We start from the raw sequence: 19,839 nt of genomic DNA on the forward strand, positions 1-19,839 counted from the left end.
CTCCCGTGAGGGACGGGGACGGCTCGGGGATGGCTTGGGGAGCGCGGCTCCTGGCGGCGGGGGACGGAGCTCCCGTGAGGGGACGGCGGGGCGAGCGCTTTGCTTCAGAGACCGCAGTCCTCTCCGTACGGGTTACGCGCCCCTCCGCGCGCTCCGGCGGAGCCGGTGCTCGGGGACCCCGCGCAGCCCAGCCGAGCGCAGCCCTGCCCGTGTCGTGAGAGCCTGTGGCAGCTGCTGCGGCGGCAGAGCCGCCCGCCAGAAACCCCCTGCTCGCTCGAGTGAGGAGGGCATGAGGAGGAGCCGCTCTCCCGTTAGCGCGGGCGGGAAAGGACAATCTCAAAAAAGGCTTCAGCCAGCGAGGGGGAGTTGGCGGCGTGGTTTGGGGGTTTTTTCCGTCCAAAGCCCCGCCAGGCATCGTGCCGCCTTTTAGGCAGGCGTGTGCTCCGGGCGCGGCGGGAGGCCGGGTGTCTCGGCAGATAGGGGGGCTCGGAGCTGGCGATGGCACCGCCCCGCGGTGCGGCGGGCAGCACCGGGGTGGGTGAGCGGTGAGCCAGGGCTGGGAAGGGTCGGGCTGTGATGGCTCACGAGAACAGGGATGCCTTCAGGGAAAGAGCGTGGAATGCAGTCTGAGTGGAGAGCACTGACCCTCTTCATCTCCTTCGTATCATCGCAGTGATGGGCGTTCTCTCTTTTTTCCATCACTCAGTCGTGTGAAACAGTCACGCTGGTGGACCGGATCACACCTTTTTTTTTTGATATTTTTCTCCTTTTTTTTGTATACAGTCACAATGGGAATGTAGAAGAAAATAGCAGTGAGGAGAATCCTTTTGAAGGACAGAGAGGTTGAGGCAATCCCAGCCCCCACTGTGCTTTCTCAGTTTATTTTTGTTTGCAAGGAAGCGAAGGTGCTCCCGGAGCTCAGTGGCAACCCAAGCAGGGAGGCCAAGCAGCAAAGCTCAGTGCAAAGGGATCCACTCGAGCTACCAACTCTGAGTCATGCAGCTGCTATTAATACACCTCACCCTCTGGCTGTCTGATAAAGAGAGGTTGGGGGAAGAACTATGAGGAATTTTCAATTTAAAGCTGCTTCAAGAAGAATAAAAAGAACATTCTGTGGTGAAGTTGAGATGGGGAAGAGAAGGAAAGCAGCCTGGCAAAGAGGGAATAATCTCCCAGAGAATTTGTGGGAGCCTCACTGACTAAATATTTTAAAAATTTTTTAACAAAATTTAAAGAACATTCTGATAAGGTAAATGACCACATAATACAAACTATTGTAAAATTAAATATTGATAGAAGCTTGAACATAATTACTTTTTTGGGAGACCTTTAGTTTAATTTGGTGACATTTTTATTCATTTTGTTGACTATTTCAAACCGGCATTTATCTTAAGTCATCATCACAGAATCTGAACATCTCAGTCCATTAAAGGTATGTTTAATTTCCTCACATGCGCTAAAATTTCACTTCCAGCTTTGTCTGTGCCGTTTTGCTCCAACGAAGAAGTGACAGTGGCTAATTCCTTGTTGTCTCTGTTGTTCTTCATTGTGAAGAACATCCTCGTGTGAAACAGTATCTTGCAGTACATTAAACTTCTAAGGCATCTTGCAGTGTCTGCAGATACACAGTTTCACAGATGAGCCCCCGTTAGTGTGCATTGTACTGTTCCCCCTTCAGATGGCCTTTACCTGCAGGTCAGAGCAAGGCAAATGAAACAAACAAACAAAATGCAGAAAAACAAACCCTGTTTCATTCAGCCACTTAAATAAATTGGCTATGATTCACTGCAGTGCACAGATAAAATGTGTTTACTTTAGTTGACCGAATTAAAGGCTTGCTTTCTTCTCAAATAGTCCGTTCTGAACTGGCTCAAATGTAGGATTATTGCACTAGGGCTCAGTTTCATTACTGGTGTTGATAGCATGTGGAAGCCAGTTCCTTTCAGTTTGTGCATTATCACTGCAGGATATGCTCTATCTCTTATCCTGTTACATGAAGAATATTATTGCTCAGAAATGTCAAGGTAAATAATAGTCTTATCTTCCTTGTCAACAGTATAATGTGGTTTTCTTCTCACCTTGCTTCCTTAACAAGGTGTAAAATTGCAGTTTGTCTGATAAAACAGGGCAGTAAAAACAGAAGTGTAGTTAGAGATCATATTCTTTGTAGCCATGAAACTGAAACTACAGAAAGAACTACAGGCAATAAAGAGAGCTTTCAGATACCCGTATCAACTTAAATTACACAGTTCTTTAAGAGGTAGGTTATAAAGATAAAGCTAATGATAAGAATGCCCTAAGTGCAAGACATAAAAGTTTGTCTTTCAGCAGTAATGCCAAAACCCAGCTCTTCATTAAAAAACAGATTTTAAACTTCTATTGCTTGATCTGAGCAATCAATCCTAGAATCCTTTTAGAAAGTAATGTTTTTTGGGCCAAGGTTTCTCTTCTTCAGTGCACCTGCAAAAGCATAAAGCATCAGTCAGTAAATACCCAGTTGTGTGTTAGACTCTACTTTTATTAAAGCCAAATGTACAGTTTAAGGGACATTTACTAGAAAAGGCATTTTTGGAAAGGAGAACTAAAACAAAAAACCACCATGAGAAATTTCTGATTTTCTTTTTTTTTATTTTCAAACAGTATGCAAAACACCTTGACCTTACCTAATTCAATTATGATTTATGCCAGCAGCCTGGACAGAAGTGTAGTGCTGCCCATGCCATGCCCATAACATGAAGCGTTATACACGGACTCAGCCTCCACGCCTGGAAGGCAGCCATTCTGGGAATAATTATACATATGACTCAACACACACACATACTCAGCTATTAATATGTTTACAGAAGCAGACCTGACATTGTCTAAAATTATTGCAGGGTAATTTTACTCTTACTAATTGCATGGTCTGAAACCAAATTGCTTTTTCTTTTGCTAGTTTTTGAATAACAATAAAAGGATACATTGCGTTAATGGACATTAATAGTAATAATTTTTCCAAAAAGGTATGTAAGATTACCCCTTAAAGTCTTTGCTAGAAACAAATGGAATTCAAAGCATTTTGTGGTCATCAGATGAATCCAGTTCACAGATACTTCAAATATTTGGTGAAATTACAATAAATGTCTAAAGTAATAGTTTTTATGTCTCTTGTTAAATTTGCCTGTCATTTAAAACTAAATGTATCTAATTCCAAAAAATATTTTTCATGCATGGTATTAACATACCAGATTTCAATAAGAATGAAAAGGTTCCAGTAGCAACACTGAGAATTCCAAATTGCCTTTGTTGCATGCATATGTACAGTGTTAGCTTTGATCAAGTTCAAAAGGCAAAATGTGGCATGATCCTGGGGAATTTGGATTTTCTCTCTCTGAAATACCATGGGGGTGTGAAGCTTATTTAGGTGTTCCCCAGGGCCAAGATCCTGCACTTGGGCAGCACCTCCAGAATCCTCAGCTCCAGTGAAGAAGTCCAGGAGTCCATGTCCAGGATAATCCCCTGCACGAGTGTTGGAATGAGGGAGGACAGACCTAGTGTACCAAAAGCCATATGGAAGGGGGATGCTCCCTCTTCGGAGACACTCAGTGGACAGAAAGGATAAATCAGCACCTGAAAGCCTGGACAAAGCACGTGGACAACAGTGGGCAGGGTAATCTACTGCAGTGTTGGCAGCTGGCTCTGTCTTTCACCCATTGATCTGATCACCTGGCTGAGGAGACAGCCTCTATTATTGACTGTGAAGCCTGGCTGGCCAGCACACACCTTTCCCATGGAAAATCCAAAGGGTTTGTTGAAAAGCTTTGTCCAGCAGCCCAATCAATTCCTGCCGGTGTACAATTTAAGAACATTGTTTCTCTTGCTGACTGTGCTCACCAGAAGCCTAAGACCCAGGTGAGTAAGAAGCCCAAAGGCTTTATCGCTGATGGTCTGTCACACGTGGTGACTTCTTCCACCAAGAGATTTTTGGCTTTTCCCTGGTATTTAGTCTCTGGTACTACAGCAAACATAACATAGTGGTGTCCACCTATCACAGAGTCAAATCTTAATGCACAGGGAGTAGCAGAATCACTTGTAGAAGACTGTGTTTATTTAAGTGCCAAATATGGATCTCAGCAATCAGCAATTCATTCTAAGTAAATCAGTATTCATATCACTTGGCAATAATTTGCTCATTACAAAGTGTGTATTATGCAGCACTTACATTCCATCTATTATTTCAATCACCTTTATAATGTTATGATTTTTTTTTGTTTTTTGCAACTCGGTAATTGCACAAGAGACAGGTTAACAAATAAAGCTGCTTACAGTTAAGGCTGGGGCAAGCTGTCTGATTTCTTGTGTCAGGTCACCCAAACATGCCTTCACTGCTACATAAGGTTGTCATCTAACAGCTGACACTTAGCTGCACTTCCTGCTTGCGTCCACTTAATATTTTTATCTCATTCATAGTTATAATTATTATGACAAGTACAAGTTGTTCTGTAGTGACAGCACTGTTTTTTTAGTGGTGGTGTTTATTTAGATAGATTGTGGCAGGAGCTGTGTCATGTCCATAGCACTGCAAATCAAAGTCATTGATAACCATATGCACTTCAGCAAAATAATGTTATAACAAAATAAAATAGTATGTAAGGTACTAAGCACTTAAGGGCACCAATCCAGATGACTTTTTTGAAGAATCTATATCTGCGGGCAAAAAAACCTAAAAAATTAATATGATTACCAGGGAATTGAATGCAAGGGTTTGAAAACTTGAAAAATGTATACACCTGTTCGAGCCAAAGCAAATGCTTTCAGGGGTTGTGTTATTGTTGGGTTTGTGTTTTGTGGGGTTTTTTGCTTGTTTCTTCTAACGTGAGTGTACACTGTTCTGAGAGACAGCCAGAAACTTTGTGAATAAATAAAATCATAATAAAAAGTAGAGCTTTTTACTAGGAATCCATCAGTGGACTATTTTAAGGTCCTAGTCCCTTCTAATTTTACTGCATTTGCTTGCTTCTTTATTAACAAGTAGAAATAAGCAAAACCATAGAAGGAGTGTTACAACTTTTCAGGCAAAATATATTCTCAATGTTTTGTCATCTCCCAGTTTTACAAAAATATAGATGTCAAAACCTCAAAATAGAAGTACATTTTTTTTCCCCAAATCCAGCCTCTTTTAAGTATGGGAATTTTTTTTTTGAATACTTGTATTTGAATACAAGTATGTATGTACATACATACTTGTATGTATTGAGGGAGGGGGAATAGTGAAAATTTAAATAGGTTTGTGTTTTCCGGATATGGGACATTTTTGATGGCATTCCAGTAGCATCACAAAAGATGCAAAAAGGCCTGGAGGAAACACTCCGTTGCTTCTTTAAAGGGGATGTTCCACAACAGTTTCCTCAACCCATTTTTGCCAAAGCTGTTTTCAGCTAAACCTTAGTCATGAAACTGCTTTAAAAAATAGCAAAAACCCCAAAAAGGTCTCAACATTAACATTATGTAAAGAGATAGCAAGAGACTGAATACAATTCCTCTCTTATTTTAAATGTTCTATGCCTCCACCGAAATCACTGGCTTATTTCAGAGTTAATCTGCCAGTACTGAGTACAAGGTTTTAACTGCACAGACATTCTACACTTCTGAGGGAATTTAGGAACAAGAAGGCTGAGCTGATATTACCAAAAGCATGCGTCATTAAAACCAGCTACAGCTCTATTGCTGAAGCAGATATCCCCCAGATTAATTTTTTCCACCTCACAAGCATAAAAAGCGAGGAATGTATCAAGGCACTTCACTTGCTGAACCAGAATACCACAGAACTTTATCATCAGCACACCTACAAAGATGTAATTTGGAGGCATGAAGGTAATTTAGTCTTAAGAGGGCACATGCTTTTGCAGCAGCTATGTTGCCATCAAAACTTATCAGATCAAATCACCCTTCACTGGAGTTCATCAAAGAGAAACAAGGCAGGAAAAGGAGAAAGGTAAGATAATGCTAGATAAGGGTGCTCAGATCTTCAATGTGCTGTGTCTCCCAGTGTATTTTTAAAGGATGCTTCTTTTTCATTTCACTGTGTACAAAGGTCTGAAAGACTTTAGAGTATTTATTTGCCTTAGGAAATAAATACTAAAAGATGCAGTCTTTGACTACCCTTAAGGATACCTCAAAGGCATTTGAAGAACTAGGTGGGCTACAATATAACAAGTACCAAAACTATGACATATGATTAAACAGAAACAGGAAATTAATCCCCCTAAGAATTTAAATTCTGCTAATGGTTTTCTGTTACCTGGTGAACAGAGATTGAAAGGATGGTACATAAGGGCAGACTTGAGACTGCAGGTGCTGCTGAAGTTGAAATTACAAAATATTGAAGTTTCTGCACAAAACTAGGCTGACTTAGGTTGTGTGTGCTTGGAAACAGAGCCCTGTGACTGACTGACTTGGAGTAGCTGTGATTCTGTCCTGTGGCTGAGGCAAACTTGAGAGCTCTGCCTGGTGTGGATTCCCTCTGAGCCAAGTTACTGGATTGCTCAGTCAGTCCTTCCCAGCTGGCAACACCTCAGTTGCCTTTTTCTTCTTTCCTGATGTATATTTACATAACATTTCTAGGATATTAATTTTTTTCAAGGCTCCTACCTTTATTGCATTTGGTTTTAATTTGGCTAGCAGGTTTTGAAGTTATCAAGTAAACTTGCAGAGAAGCCTACTTTGATGACAAAATCTGGGCTGAAAATAAAGTTATAAAACTGAGATCCCCTATGAAGGTAGAAGAAATACCAATCCCAGCTATTTACCTTGTTAAACAATGAACAGGTTTTTTTCCTATACCCTGAACTAATGGTCTGATTAGACTGTAGATAACACATTATTAAATCTGATATTTGGCATTACATGCTACTTGCAGCCTACATTCTTTGGTTACACCCTTTTCCATCTGAAACTTCAATATTTTGTTACATCCCAAACTTGAATTCTGGGAATAAGTTGAACATCTGTCTAGTGCATGCATCTCTGTAGCCCAACTGTTCATCTTTTGAGTTTAATTAGATGAGATGGAGCATTTCTCCTGCAAAGATGTCTGGTTTGCTCACTTTTTGTTTCTTTTAAAACAAAATATGTTCCTTGCACCCACTTAACAGATCAAGAGGAGAGTTACTCTGGCTGCCCTCCTGATTGCTCATCATCTTCTATATGGAGTTTATTCTACATGAAGCCAGTCAAAATCATTGAGGTTTTGCATGAAAATAAAGGTTTAGTACCTTGAAGATCTGCCCTTTCTTGTTTGTTTACATAATTCCTTTGATTTAAGTACAGTTGAGATTTTTTTTTTCCTTCATTGCTTCAGTGGTGCCAGCAAACTTCATTTCTGTTGTCAATCTGAAACTTAAATGGGGAAATTTCTTCAGTGTTTGTGTAGAGGGAGCGTGTCAACTTAAGTTTGCACAAGGTAGAGAAGATAAAAAAATTAATTGTGTGCATTATATATTAAAAATATTGTTTCCAGAAAAAGACAGAGCTGTCAATGTAGACAGTGCAGTACTCAGTTATGATCAAGAAAATGTTTAAGATTCATAATATGAACAAATGATATAATCTCAGCTGTGGCAGTCTGGAAGGCTACAGAATTAGGAGATATTTGGATACAGAATTGGCATGGAATAAAGGCCTGTGACTGAATCAGAATATTTTGCCTAAGAAATTAAATAAATAAGAAGAGATTCAAATATGCAGGCCTGAGGCTTAGGAGAGGACAAAACAAACAAACAAAAACCCTTGAAAAAACAAAGCCAACCCTTCTCTGAGCAATGTGGAGGAATGGAAAATCAAGAGGGGGTGAGTGCTCCATTTGCATTCTGTGGATACAATAGGAGCTGAGCAGAAAGGAGCAGGCTTGAAACCTTCTTTTGGAAGGATATGCTTTGTTGCATTTCTGTTAACAAGTCAGACACTGCAAGAAAACATGGTATAAATTTAGAATTGTGGTGTAATTGCAGTAATGTGTGAAAAGCCTGGGCAAACTAAGTCAGTGTAAATGTGCTCAGGGCTAGCAGTCATCTGACTCTAAAACCTAGCTTTAGGCCTGGGGTTGCAGCAGCTCCTAGAAGGGAAGACTAAAAAACAATCTTCCTGGAGCAACAAGGGTTATTTGTGTCTTTATGTGTTATCTCCTATGAAAAAACACAAAATCTCTAACAAGTGACTAAGAGAAAGCAACAGCCATCAGGATGGTAAGTAGTAAAGGACAGCAAAGGATTTGGATCAACCAACCCAAATTACATGGTGTTGCTTCAACACACAATCCAGCCTGGATTGAGGCTGGTGGTGGATACACTGGACTTGAGCTTTAGTGTCAATGAACAAAGTATTTACCTAAGGGGGTAAGTAGCTGTCACCTGCGCTAAGAAATCAGGGTACCACTCTAAGTTACGACTGCTGTCTTTAAAGGAAAGTGTAATTGCTATCCTGGTTCCCTTCCTTTACTTTTCTCCTTTCTAAGTCCTGTTTGATTAAGCTGTTTGTGAATAGGAAATGCAGTATTTTAAGGTTACTTTTTAGTAAAATTCCCTTATAGATTCTTCTTCAAGGTCTAGCAAACAGATTGCAAACAAAAATAGCATAGAGAACCTGGTCTGAGAGCTTTCATTTTCTCAGTCTTGTAGTACAAGAGGAGGCAGGCTGCATAGCTGACAACTCTGAGTGTTGTCTTTTCATCAAATAATGAAATACACTGCAAAACTCGCTGCTCCAGGATGTTATTAAAGTCAAAACACACAGCAGGAGTCTAAGAGGGAGGACAATATTCTCTTGTCCCGGATTACTGTATTTTTGGATATTCTTGTTATTTACATAAGAGGTACTAAAAGAAAAAAAGCAGCTTGAAACACAAAGTTTAAACAAGTTAGTAGTTAGGATGAAGTCTCCATCACCCCAATTCTGTCAAAAATATGTTTGAGTTTGCTTCGGTTTTGCATCTTCTCAAAAGCACTGGGAATCGACAACAGTTACGGATACACAGCTGGGCTAAATGAGCATAATGCAGTATGGCAAGTTACATGCTTCAGTGAGCTCAACATTTTCTTAGAAATGAAACTAGGTTTAGCCCACAGAGAGAGCATGTCAGTGATCAAACTATACATGCCTCAAGGAAAAGCAGAGGAAGGAATCTCTAAGGTTTAATTCTGTAAAGCAAAATTTCAAAGAGACTGCTGAAGAGCAAGTAATTGCTCCAAACTCCCTTTTTCTGAAAGGTCATTTTTCAGTTCCCTTTAGGAGCATGTACCCTTTAGGGGAATGTAAGAAATATATGTTACAGAACTGTTCAGAAAATCCTTCATTACCGTAGGAAGTCAGTTCTTTTAGGCTACTTAGGCTTTTGGGAAATTCATTTATTCAGAGATCCATTTCAGATGTTACTATACAACTATTTGGGCTTGGAAAACCTTGTTCACAAATGCAACAGACCATGAAAATGGTGAGGTGGATTTCTGGGTATAGCTCTTCTAAGAAATTTAAACTTTTAAGTTAAACTGCAATAGCCAACTATTAAGATCCTCAAAAGTGCTACCATTCCCTGTGGAAGCGTTTATCGTGGTTCCACCCAAGATTCTTTATAGTTCACAGTATTTGCAAAGGCTCATTTTGATATTCATTCTCCCAGATATCCAAAATCTGATGGCAGTAGTCCTGCTTTACAGCTGTATGGAAGAAGAGAGTCCAGCTCTCGCTGTAACCTGCTTTTCTTTCAGTTAGCAGTGTGGTCACAATATTAGTGCCAATGGTAGCTGAGCAGAGCACAACATTTTTGCTTATGCATCTTTTTCATTAGTAGTTATATGATAAAACAGAAACACCACATCCTGCAAAATATAGCAAGGAAGGCTGTATTGTTAAGGTGGTTTTACAAGCAAAATCAAGATATGCCTGAAGTCTGCATAAGGGCTTTTAATCCAGATATTGTGAGTAAAACCAGCAGCAGTACTGTCACATGCACATGTAGGCACATTCTCTGCCCACTTCTTCACTTCTGCTGAACGGCTGCTGAAATTTCTTCATCAAAGCTAAAGCCTTCAGAGCAATGCTTTACAGAAGGTTCAGGCCTTCTTCAAGATGTTAGCATAATGAGATGCTATTTGCTTTGCATTACATTTTCAAAATCCCTGGAAGAGATTTTTAATTGCTAACACTTTTGTTCACCAGTTTAAGATACTCAATGTGCTCATCTGCATCTTAATATATTCAGATATATCAGTTACAAAAATATTTGTGTAATAAGGAATGGTATCTATTACTTAAAAGCCCACTATGTTCTATTGCAGTAAGATAAAATACAGAATAAAGTATGTCTCAAAGGAGCTATGAGTCTCATTAATAGTACTGATCATTTTAGTCAAAGAACTGCTCATATGCATTTTGGTTTGCAAAACTCGTGATGTAAATTTTTCCATTTTTAGTGAAATCTAAACCACTGGACTGGTATTTTTCCTACAAAATAGGCAAAGCCAGAAAGAAATCTCTGGGGGAAAAAAGATAATTCAGCAAGTCAAGGAAAGATTAATTAAAAGATATTGCTTATCCTAAATTTAGCTATGACTGTTATATTTCTTTACACAATATATCAGAGCTATAGCAAAAGTCTGAGAAAAGAACCCAGGACTTTCCCTAGAGTTTTTTCCTTGTGAAGCGGAGGCAAATAAACTTAAGACATTGATCGTGTGGGGAAAGAAGTGGGTAATTCTGGTTTCATATTTTATCTGGGGGGCTGTACCTCAGCTGCCTTTTGAGGCATGCTCCACACTTGTCCTGTAGAAGAAATGTATTCTGTCATGCATAAACCTGGCCATGCAGCATGAGAGAGAGCCTCAGAGAACCTCAGAGGCTGGTTCTCAGTAAGTACAGCTCAGCCTTGGCTACCACTCTGCCTCAGTAGAGAGACAGGATGCCCATGGGCTGTCTGTGAACATTTCTGCAGGTGTCACATGGGCTGACATCTCCATGAAGGACAGACACATCTTGATATAGGTTGTGTTCCAGAGTGGTGCTGGAGGGTGAGTGCTGTTCTAATGCTAACTTCTGTTTACTCCCACTAAAATATGATACTCTCAAATAAAAGCAAGGAACTCTGGAGCCTTGTGTTTGAACTGAAGTATTTTAGCGTCAGTAAAATCTGAGTGTTTGTAATAAAACAGATGTAAAAACAAAAGTATTTTTCCTGTAGCTGTTGTGCTACAACCTGGTCTTTCATGCAGTTAGACTAGTCTTAGAAACTTCCATCTTTCTCACCTCTAAACTATTAACCTAGAATAGGTAGATACAAAGGGAAACAAATTCAGTCCAATTAATTGGGTGTCCCAGCTAGAAAATAGTAGAGACACAAACATGGCTGCGACAACGGAGCCCCAGGAAACAGCCCATGCACTCCTACCCTCCCTCAATAAACAAACAGTAATTTCTGAAAAGCACTTGCTTTTACATTATATGATGGCATAGTTCAAATTTCTCCCACCTTAGCAAGACAGCAGTCTACAAATAAAAGCTGACAAGTGCAAAAAACACCCATCCTGAAATCACAACTGCAAGCAACTCAGTGAGACCAAGATGTTACAAGGAAACTTTGACAGGCATTTGCTTTTAAGGTTACTAAAAAAAGTATCACAATTAATTCCAGAGGGCATAAAATCTGGAGCTAGACACTCATTTACTTGTCTTTGCAGAGGCCTCCACAGCAGGACTGTAAGCCTAGCTCCGAGCTGGTGCAGCACAGCAGGACCCTGCTAACTGCACAGCCGTGCCTGTTAATATCACAGAATTTGGCCTGGCTTAAGACCTGAGAGCTGCATGGCTCTGTTACCCTTGCTCCCACACAGAGAGCAGAAGTGTATAAAAGAGTGACAGGGTAGGACACTCCCTCAGCAGTGTGGAACCACAGCAGTACCACAGCTATGGGTTGCTGACTCCAACCTTGTGCCTGCACTTTGGCTAGCAGCCCTCGGAGCGGCGCGGGAGAAACCTACTGCATGCTGTGTACACGCCAGCACAGCGCTCTGCCTTGAAATAAGAGCCGACAGGCAAAGCCAGTGGAGGACATTGGAAGCATTGTTTTATTGCTGCTTTACTGCTGAGATTGCTGAGCGGTCACGAAAAGGCCTGGCGCTGCTGCCGCACTGCTCCGGCAGGACGTGACCTGCTGCAGGAGATGGCTGCACACTGCGTCTCTTTGGAGTGCAGCAGCAGCTCGTGTGAATGCTGAAGAACTGGAAATATCAGCAGAGTTCTCTCTATGCAACCGAGTTCCCAGCAGCTGGACTAGTGCCAGCTAAACTAGCACAATTTAAAAGTCAAACAGAATTTCTACTCCAGAGTGTGTCAGCAGGGCTGAATCCATATAGAAGTTGGTCTCATGGAAGCAGAGTGGCCCTTGGCTCCTCATCCCAGTCCTGCTGGCCCACACCACCAGCTGGGCCCCACGGCTTTGGATCATTTTATTCATTTCCCATGCTTAAAGGTTCTTGACTGCACACAGCAATCTTGGATTACAAAGGGGCATAGGCTACATCTCAACTGTTTTAAGTGCTGCCAAGAAAAAAGGGAACTTGGGTCAAGCCCAAGCTAGCCAAGTACAGAATTGTCAAACCAAGGCTTTCAATAAGTTGCTTCCCAGAAAGTCATGAGGCTGGCATTATAAAACCAAGACTCACGAGGCCTTAATAATAGTTTGGGGTTCTCTTTATTTCTTTTCGACATTCTTATATTCAGGTCTCTCTTCAGGCCCTGGGAAGAGAACTTACTTGCTTGGGTTCAGATTTTCAATTCTTAGCTAATGACCAGGTTTTGAAATACAGAAAAGAATTTTACTACAGTACTTTAAAAATCACAAAATTTAGCAACTTTGAAAACACTGCTGATTATATTCCTGATGTGCTATACATGCTTCTAGGATCAGAGAGAAGGATCTTTGTTTGCAATTCCAGTTACACTGTCAGAGGAGAAACATAACTGATAAGCTTATCACAGCCTGTTTACCCATGAAGTCCCAAATGCACAAGTACTTACTGGTGAACTTCCAGCTGGTTTTGCAACCTCTTTTATATTGTTAAGATGTAACAGATATGACCATTCACACCCATAAATGTTTGCATCATCACATGGTGTGATTCCCGGGGCAGTCCTGTGGAGGGCCAGGATCAATGATCTTATGGGTCTCTTCTAACTCCAGATATTCTATGATTCAATAATTCTAACCCTGTCCTTCTCCACGTATCCATCAAATACATGGAAGTATCTAATCTGGCCTCTCACACAGCTGCTGGTGTGTACTTCAAGAAGCTCAGCCCCAATATTGCCTTACACACTGATTAGCATTTTTATTTTTGTCATATCGCTTATGACTTCCAGTGACTGTGAACAGCAGCAAAGTTTATTTGAAATTATAGCCTTTGACCAGACAAAATTTTTACATGTATGCATTTCATTCAGCCTCTTGCCAATTCTTCACATTTTCTACCTCCGTCTGTAAAAATCAGGTGAACACTTTTGCTCCTCTTTACTCCTGGTAGGCGCTGCATGTCCAGGACTGCGAATGAAACTGAGCCCGAGCTCGCTGTGCCTCCTGGTGGACACACAACCCCCTGCCTCAGTGCACTCGCCACCTTTGACCAGCCTCTTTCTCTAAGAACATTACACTAAAGCCTTTCTCATGTGTAATTGCCCATTCCAAACCAACAGACTGCCACTAGGAGGAAATTAACTCCTTCACAGAGGTTTATACGAAGAGGTATTTTCCAAAGGTAGGAAAGATCAGCATTGCAGGACCTTATACATCACTCATTCACTTGTTACTACTAGCACAGCAGGTCTTGCAGCATCTAGAGAAATTGACATCCTTGCTTGATGGAGAGATTTTACTAACACTTTGTTACACATGTTCTGACAAAACAACTGTATGGACTGCTGGGAAGAGAGTGGAAATGTGTAACTGAGAATTCATAACAGCATTATCCAGAGAAGAAAAATGGGTAGCAGCAGACAAGAGGACTGCATGTCAGGCTGTAATTCATTGCCAACACCAAACTTAGGCAGCTGGAAAGGTTTTTTTTATTTAATTGGAGACTCTAATTACTGTCCTGATCATGATTTATGACATTGGTAGTAGTGGAAAAGATTGGCCCAGCCAAAATTTACTAGGGAAATTGTCATGGATTTTTGTCCTCAAGTCCTGTCCTCCAGTAACAACAAGTTCAACTTCAGGGTGTTATTATACATATGAAAATTAGGAAAGCATCAGACCAAAAGAACAGTCTGTTTTATGTTAGACCCAGGTCCCTCAAGCCCCATATTTTGTCTGCAGCAACTCTAAAAGTTGCCACCTGAGAAAGAAACTAAGAATGAAGCAAGCATTGGTTTCCCCAGAATACCTTCCCATCTACCAACAACATGCAGGTGAAGGATTTCAGACATGAGCTAGACATGGTGCTCTTGTATTTCATAGTGGTTTTCCCTTCCCATGACAGTGTATGGTTACATTTTGAACACACTTCAAGGTCCCCTATTGATGGAGACAAATAATCACAATGGAAATGTGGCTCTAGCTCAGTGCCGATAAATTCTTGTTTGTTTTGAAAATTTCACATTACACTGTCCGTGTACTTTTTCATCTTATCATAGGAAGAAACTGTTGCTATGAAATGTTATGCGTAACATGATGTTGAAGAATTTCAGAAATTCAAAAGCATAAAGAAAGTTTTCCTATGGAAAAACTCACATATCTTTCTATTAAAGAGTATCAAGACTTTCAGGCAACTAATTTTAAAATCAGAGATGCAAATTCTCACACAAATTTCACAGTCTATTATGTATGACAGAACCATGGCTTTGAAGCAATGGATTATTTACAGTTTAGCAGAATTTCTTGGCAGTAATTCACCTTCCTGTCATAAGATAGACACACCTCCTCAGCTTTCCCCTCTGAGTGGATAACAAACAGCAGGCTCTCTGGCTTATTCCTGGAGTGCCACCTCTTTGAAAGACAAAACTCCAAACATTTCTATCTGTTTCCAGCTGTATTTCAGGTGCTATAGAGAAACCAGCAAAGATAAAGCAATTGCAAACAGAACACGCTTCCACCCTCCTGCATCGCAGTTACCAGATCCTCAACAACAAAGTGCCAAAATTCCCAGATCTCCCTTTAGCTCCAGAATCACTTGGCAGCTACAGACACTTTCCTGATCCTTGGACTCCCTGCCCTTTACAGAAAGGCTTACAAGCCACAATAATTCTCAAATTAAAAACAACCACCCCGTAAGCATTGTGCTTGTCCATTAATCTTTCTTTGGTTGATGATCTCTCCTTCACATTCCTGCCTTTTCTCAAGCATGGGTTACTTCAGACCTCACAGCTTTAAAGTCCTGTGCTCTTGGGTTGAGGGTAACAGAGCCTGCGTCCCACTCATTCAGCTACAGATGGACACTCCACGGGTTTACAGTTGGATGGATTCTTTCCTTTCTCTGGATCTCCCTGAATATTTTAAGTGAAAGGAATAATTTGACACAATTTTACTTCCAAGAAAATCCTGGTTAAAATACATGTTCACAGAGAACTTGATAGCGACCAGGAAAGCTAATGGTATATAGAAGTCTGATTACTTGGTGGATTATTTTTCATTTTCAAAATCTCTAAAAAAAAAAAAAAGTTGGATTTCTATTTTGTAAATATGCATTCCTGCCATGTTTCTTTCAGATAGAAAAACAGCACTCAGAGAGACCCTCTGTTGTAATTTATGCAAATTATCTACTGATAATGATACACATGTTTAATGTTTGTATCATCCTGAATCTTGAAATTCTATGTCCAAAAAAAAAAAGAATATGGGGTACTTTGCTTAGCAGCATAAAACAACCCAAGCTGGGACTGATTTTCTCCCAGGATACATCTTGTTCAGTGGATCTCCAGGCTGGCTGATGGAAGTGAAATGCCTGGAAACTGCTTGCTTTCGTCTTTTTCCTTCTTTTCCTAACATAATGAGGAACTGTGAATTTCTCCATAGTCCTACCTGGACAGGTTTTTTTTTTATTCTTTTTAGTCTCTGCAAAAATCACCTGTATGAATCCTCCACACACCTGACTCATGAATCCTACAACAGCAAAAGAGAGGGATAGGCAGGGAGAAGAAGGACTATGTCAGTATCAACCCAGATTTCCCAGGTCCAACTCACAAAGCTGGATAAGAAAAGGAATGATGAGGCTGAGAACAGAAGGTTGTATCAATACCCATGCATTAATTCTCTTGCTGAAACTGTTTGCCATCTAGTGGTTTGTTTGCCTCCTATAAATAAAATCTTAAAAATGGTGAAGACTTGGAGGATATAATTGCAAATAAAAAAAGTTCCCCAATGTGCAAGAACTTATGCCAAAACAAAAAAATTACAAGAAATTATGAAGTGCCTCTTGCAAAGTGTTTGCCATTAGAATGAATACCCCACAGAAACAAGGAAAAGAGACTTGCACACAACTGAGATTCACAGAGACAATAGGTACACATGGTTCTTAATTTTCCTCTTTATTTCACTCTGCTACTCTTATTTCATTGAAAAGTCCTGACCTAAATTGCTCCACCATTTTCTTCAAGCTTGCCCACCCAAAATTGTGGGCAATTATTATAGTGTGGGCAAAATTATATAGAAATTATGAGAAAATTGGGGGGCGGTGTCTGTGTTTAGGGGTGGTGGATGTCAGGAAGCAGCAAGATTTGGCTGCTTTGCAACTAAGGACAATACCAAGGCAGGTGAAAGCAGTCACTTCATCAACAAGGAGCCAGGATGTAGAGCAGCAATCCAGGGCCAAGATTAGGTTGACAGACAGTGGTCAGGGTCAGACACAGCCCATATGGTCACCCAGCAGGGCTGCAGTGGCAAGGCAGGTGCGAGGCCAAGCCAGGATGCCAAGCCAGCAAGTCTGGATGGGGGCCAGACCCATGGAGGTGCAAGCTGGTGCGAGCAGAGCTGCTGCACAGCTGCCCTGTGGCACAGGTGAGGGCTGGCACAAAGCCACAGCTTAAAAGTGGCTCTCGAGGGACAGCCAGGCCCTGCTGCTGGCTTTTTTCACAGCTGCTCTTATCAGTGAAGAAACTGACCTTGGACTCTGCCAACTAAACTTCTGCAAAGGGGCAACGTGCTCGGGGCCACGGCAGTCAGAGGGCTAGAACAGAGCTGTGGAACATACCCAGCACAGGGGAAGCAGGTTCATGGAATTGGCCTTTTGTGTTAAAATGGAGCATGAGTGAAAACCCCACATGAAAGTAGACCGAAGCAAAGTTCAAAGACCTCACTCTGTTCAGTTTGGGCAAGCCAAGGACTCTTGCTGTTAATGATGGCTTCATTAATGAAAAGCAGGAAAGGACATCTGGATTGCTAATTAATCACACTGATTTGACTCTCACTGATTTGAGGCGACTAATTTAATTTGTACATGAAAAAAAAAAGATCAAACACATTCCTAGGATATATCAGGGTCATACTATTAGGGACACTCAGACTCATTATGTACTAGGGACACCCTATGAGACCTGAAGTGAATGTCCTAACTAGTCACCTGTGACGGTGTTCACAGAGGTTTTCAGGTGAGGGAAGAGACGAGAATGTTGACTCCATGTTCAGAAGGCTTGATTTATTATTTTATGACATATATATTACATTATAACTATACTAAAAGAATAGAAGGAAAAGTTTCATCTCAGAAGGCTAGCTAAGCTAAGAAGAGAAAGGAATGAATAATAAAGGTTTGTGTCTCAGACAGAGTCTCCAAGCTAACTGGGCTGTGATTGGCCATTACTTATAAACATCCAGGATGGGCCAATCACAGATGCACCTGTTGCATCCCACAGCAGCAGACAACCATTGTTTACACTTTGTTCCTGGAGCCTCTCAGCTTCTCAGGAAGAAAAATCCTAAGAAAGGATTTTTAATGAAAAGATGTCTGCGACAGTCACCCATGTTTAACAATGGGGAACTCAAACTAACAAATGCACAAATGGCTCCGTGGGATAACCAGGAGAACAGTGAGAGTTTCCTGAATTATGGAAGACTAGTAACAACAGTGGCTAAAAGAAAGGGCTGGAGGAGGTAAACAAATGATGGGGTGAACGTCATGAATGTCACAAAGAACAGAAAATGTTTTAATTAGTGAGCAGCCCTGTCTGGGGAAAATTGACATAAATATTTCTATACTCAGAACTAAATGAATAAATTATTTGAAAATTGATAAATAATTAGGCTTTTTCCACTTGTAAGGAATGAAATTTTGAGACTGCTTTTCAGTGCAATTAATATGAGAAAGAAAATGTCAAGAAACAGATAAATACTTCTTTATTTAGTTGCTTGAGTTGAATGTGACAGCAAAGGTTTACATTAGAAAGTACAGAGGGTCCGTTTCAGGCTTATTTCCTGCATTAACCATTAATTTACAATGAGCAGATGTCTGGCTGAAGTCAAGATTATGTCATGTGCTCTTTTGGCTTTACAATATTTAATGTTCAGCTGGAGCTGTATGTCTTTAGCTGTATACTGCCTGAAGATTATGCATATATAACCCCATGCTGTAATGACAGCACTGAAATAAACTGCATTATTCACAGCCACATTCTCTTGTAGTACAAAAGAGTGAAACCCAATGAAAATGAGATCAGAATGGTCACTTGGTTTATGCACAGACAGTTTGGAGGCTCTTGAAAATTCCAGCAGGACATTTCCACCAGAACCTACTATTCTCCTTAAAGAAAATACGGAAGATCAAGTTATACAGTATATTATCTCCCTCTTCAATCTTATTCTGATGCAACAAGATTATAAGGCATCAAGAATTATCTTTTCAAGCTCAAGTGTTTCAGAGGTATCATTCCCTCCTCCTTTTCCCCATTCATTTTCATTCCCATTTGAAAGAACTATTTCAAAGTAATTGTTGTATTTCCTCCTTATTCACTCAGAACTCTCCAGTCAGGGTGTGGTAGAATGAAGGGTATCTACAAAACCATCTGATCAAAGATCAGAGACAAGTTATGCCTGCATGCGCAGTTTGTGATTGCTCAGGAAGTTTCAAAATTTCCTGTGGGACATATTGGCACTTGAGCCATGAATCATGTTCACCCCCTGCTAGACCCTCTGACACCAGCACTGCTGCAAGTGGACATTTGCTGATGCCTGTGTTTTAGAAGTTGGATCCTCTGTCATAAGAAACATAATGAGGAACTGGGAATTTCTCCATGGTCCTGCCTGGACAGCAGAGGCGGCCGGCTCAGACTCCTCAGCTGCCAGTTTCATTTCCCCGGGAGTTCCACATTATTATAAGCTGTTTCAGGGCAGTTCCAAGTAGCATCGACCACTTGCCCAGCCTGGAGCTGGAGCCCACTCCCTCACGGGCGGGGCCTCCCAAAGGAGCATTTGGGAAGTAGCGGTGACCCTTTGGGTGACTCCAGCGCGTATCAGCGCCGAGTCCTTGCTGTGACAAGAAACCCCTCGTGGACCCAGCCGGGCAGAGGGTCAGCACATGTTGGGCTCCATGTCTCCGCTCTCCAGGGAAGGGGAGAGGCGGCGCCAGGCTCTGAGGCGGGGGCGATGAGGGACTGTGAGGGGCGGCACGAGGGCACCTGAGGGCACCGGGGGGTGGGGCCTCGCGCCGGCCCCGCCCCTCCGCGCGCTGCCGCGCACTTTGCGTAACCCCGCGGTCACGCCGGGGCGGGGGCGGGCCGCGTGCTGCGTAAACGGCTGCGAGAATCGCCGCCGCGCGCGCTGCAGGCGTAAGCGGCGGGACTTTGCCCCCGCCCCGCCGCCGCCGAGCTCAGCGCTCCCGTCCCGCCGCC

The sequence above is a fragment of the Melospiza melodia genome, chromosome 2, assembly GCF_035770615.1.
Source record: "Melospiza melodia melodia isolate bMelMel2 chromosome 2, bMelMel2.pri, whole genome shotgun sequence".
In the NCBI taxonomy this organism is placed as follows: domain Eukaryota; kingdom Metazoa; phylum Chordata; class Aves; order Passeriformes; family Passerellidae; genus Melospiza; species Melospiza melodia.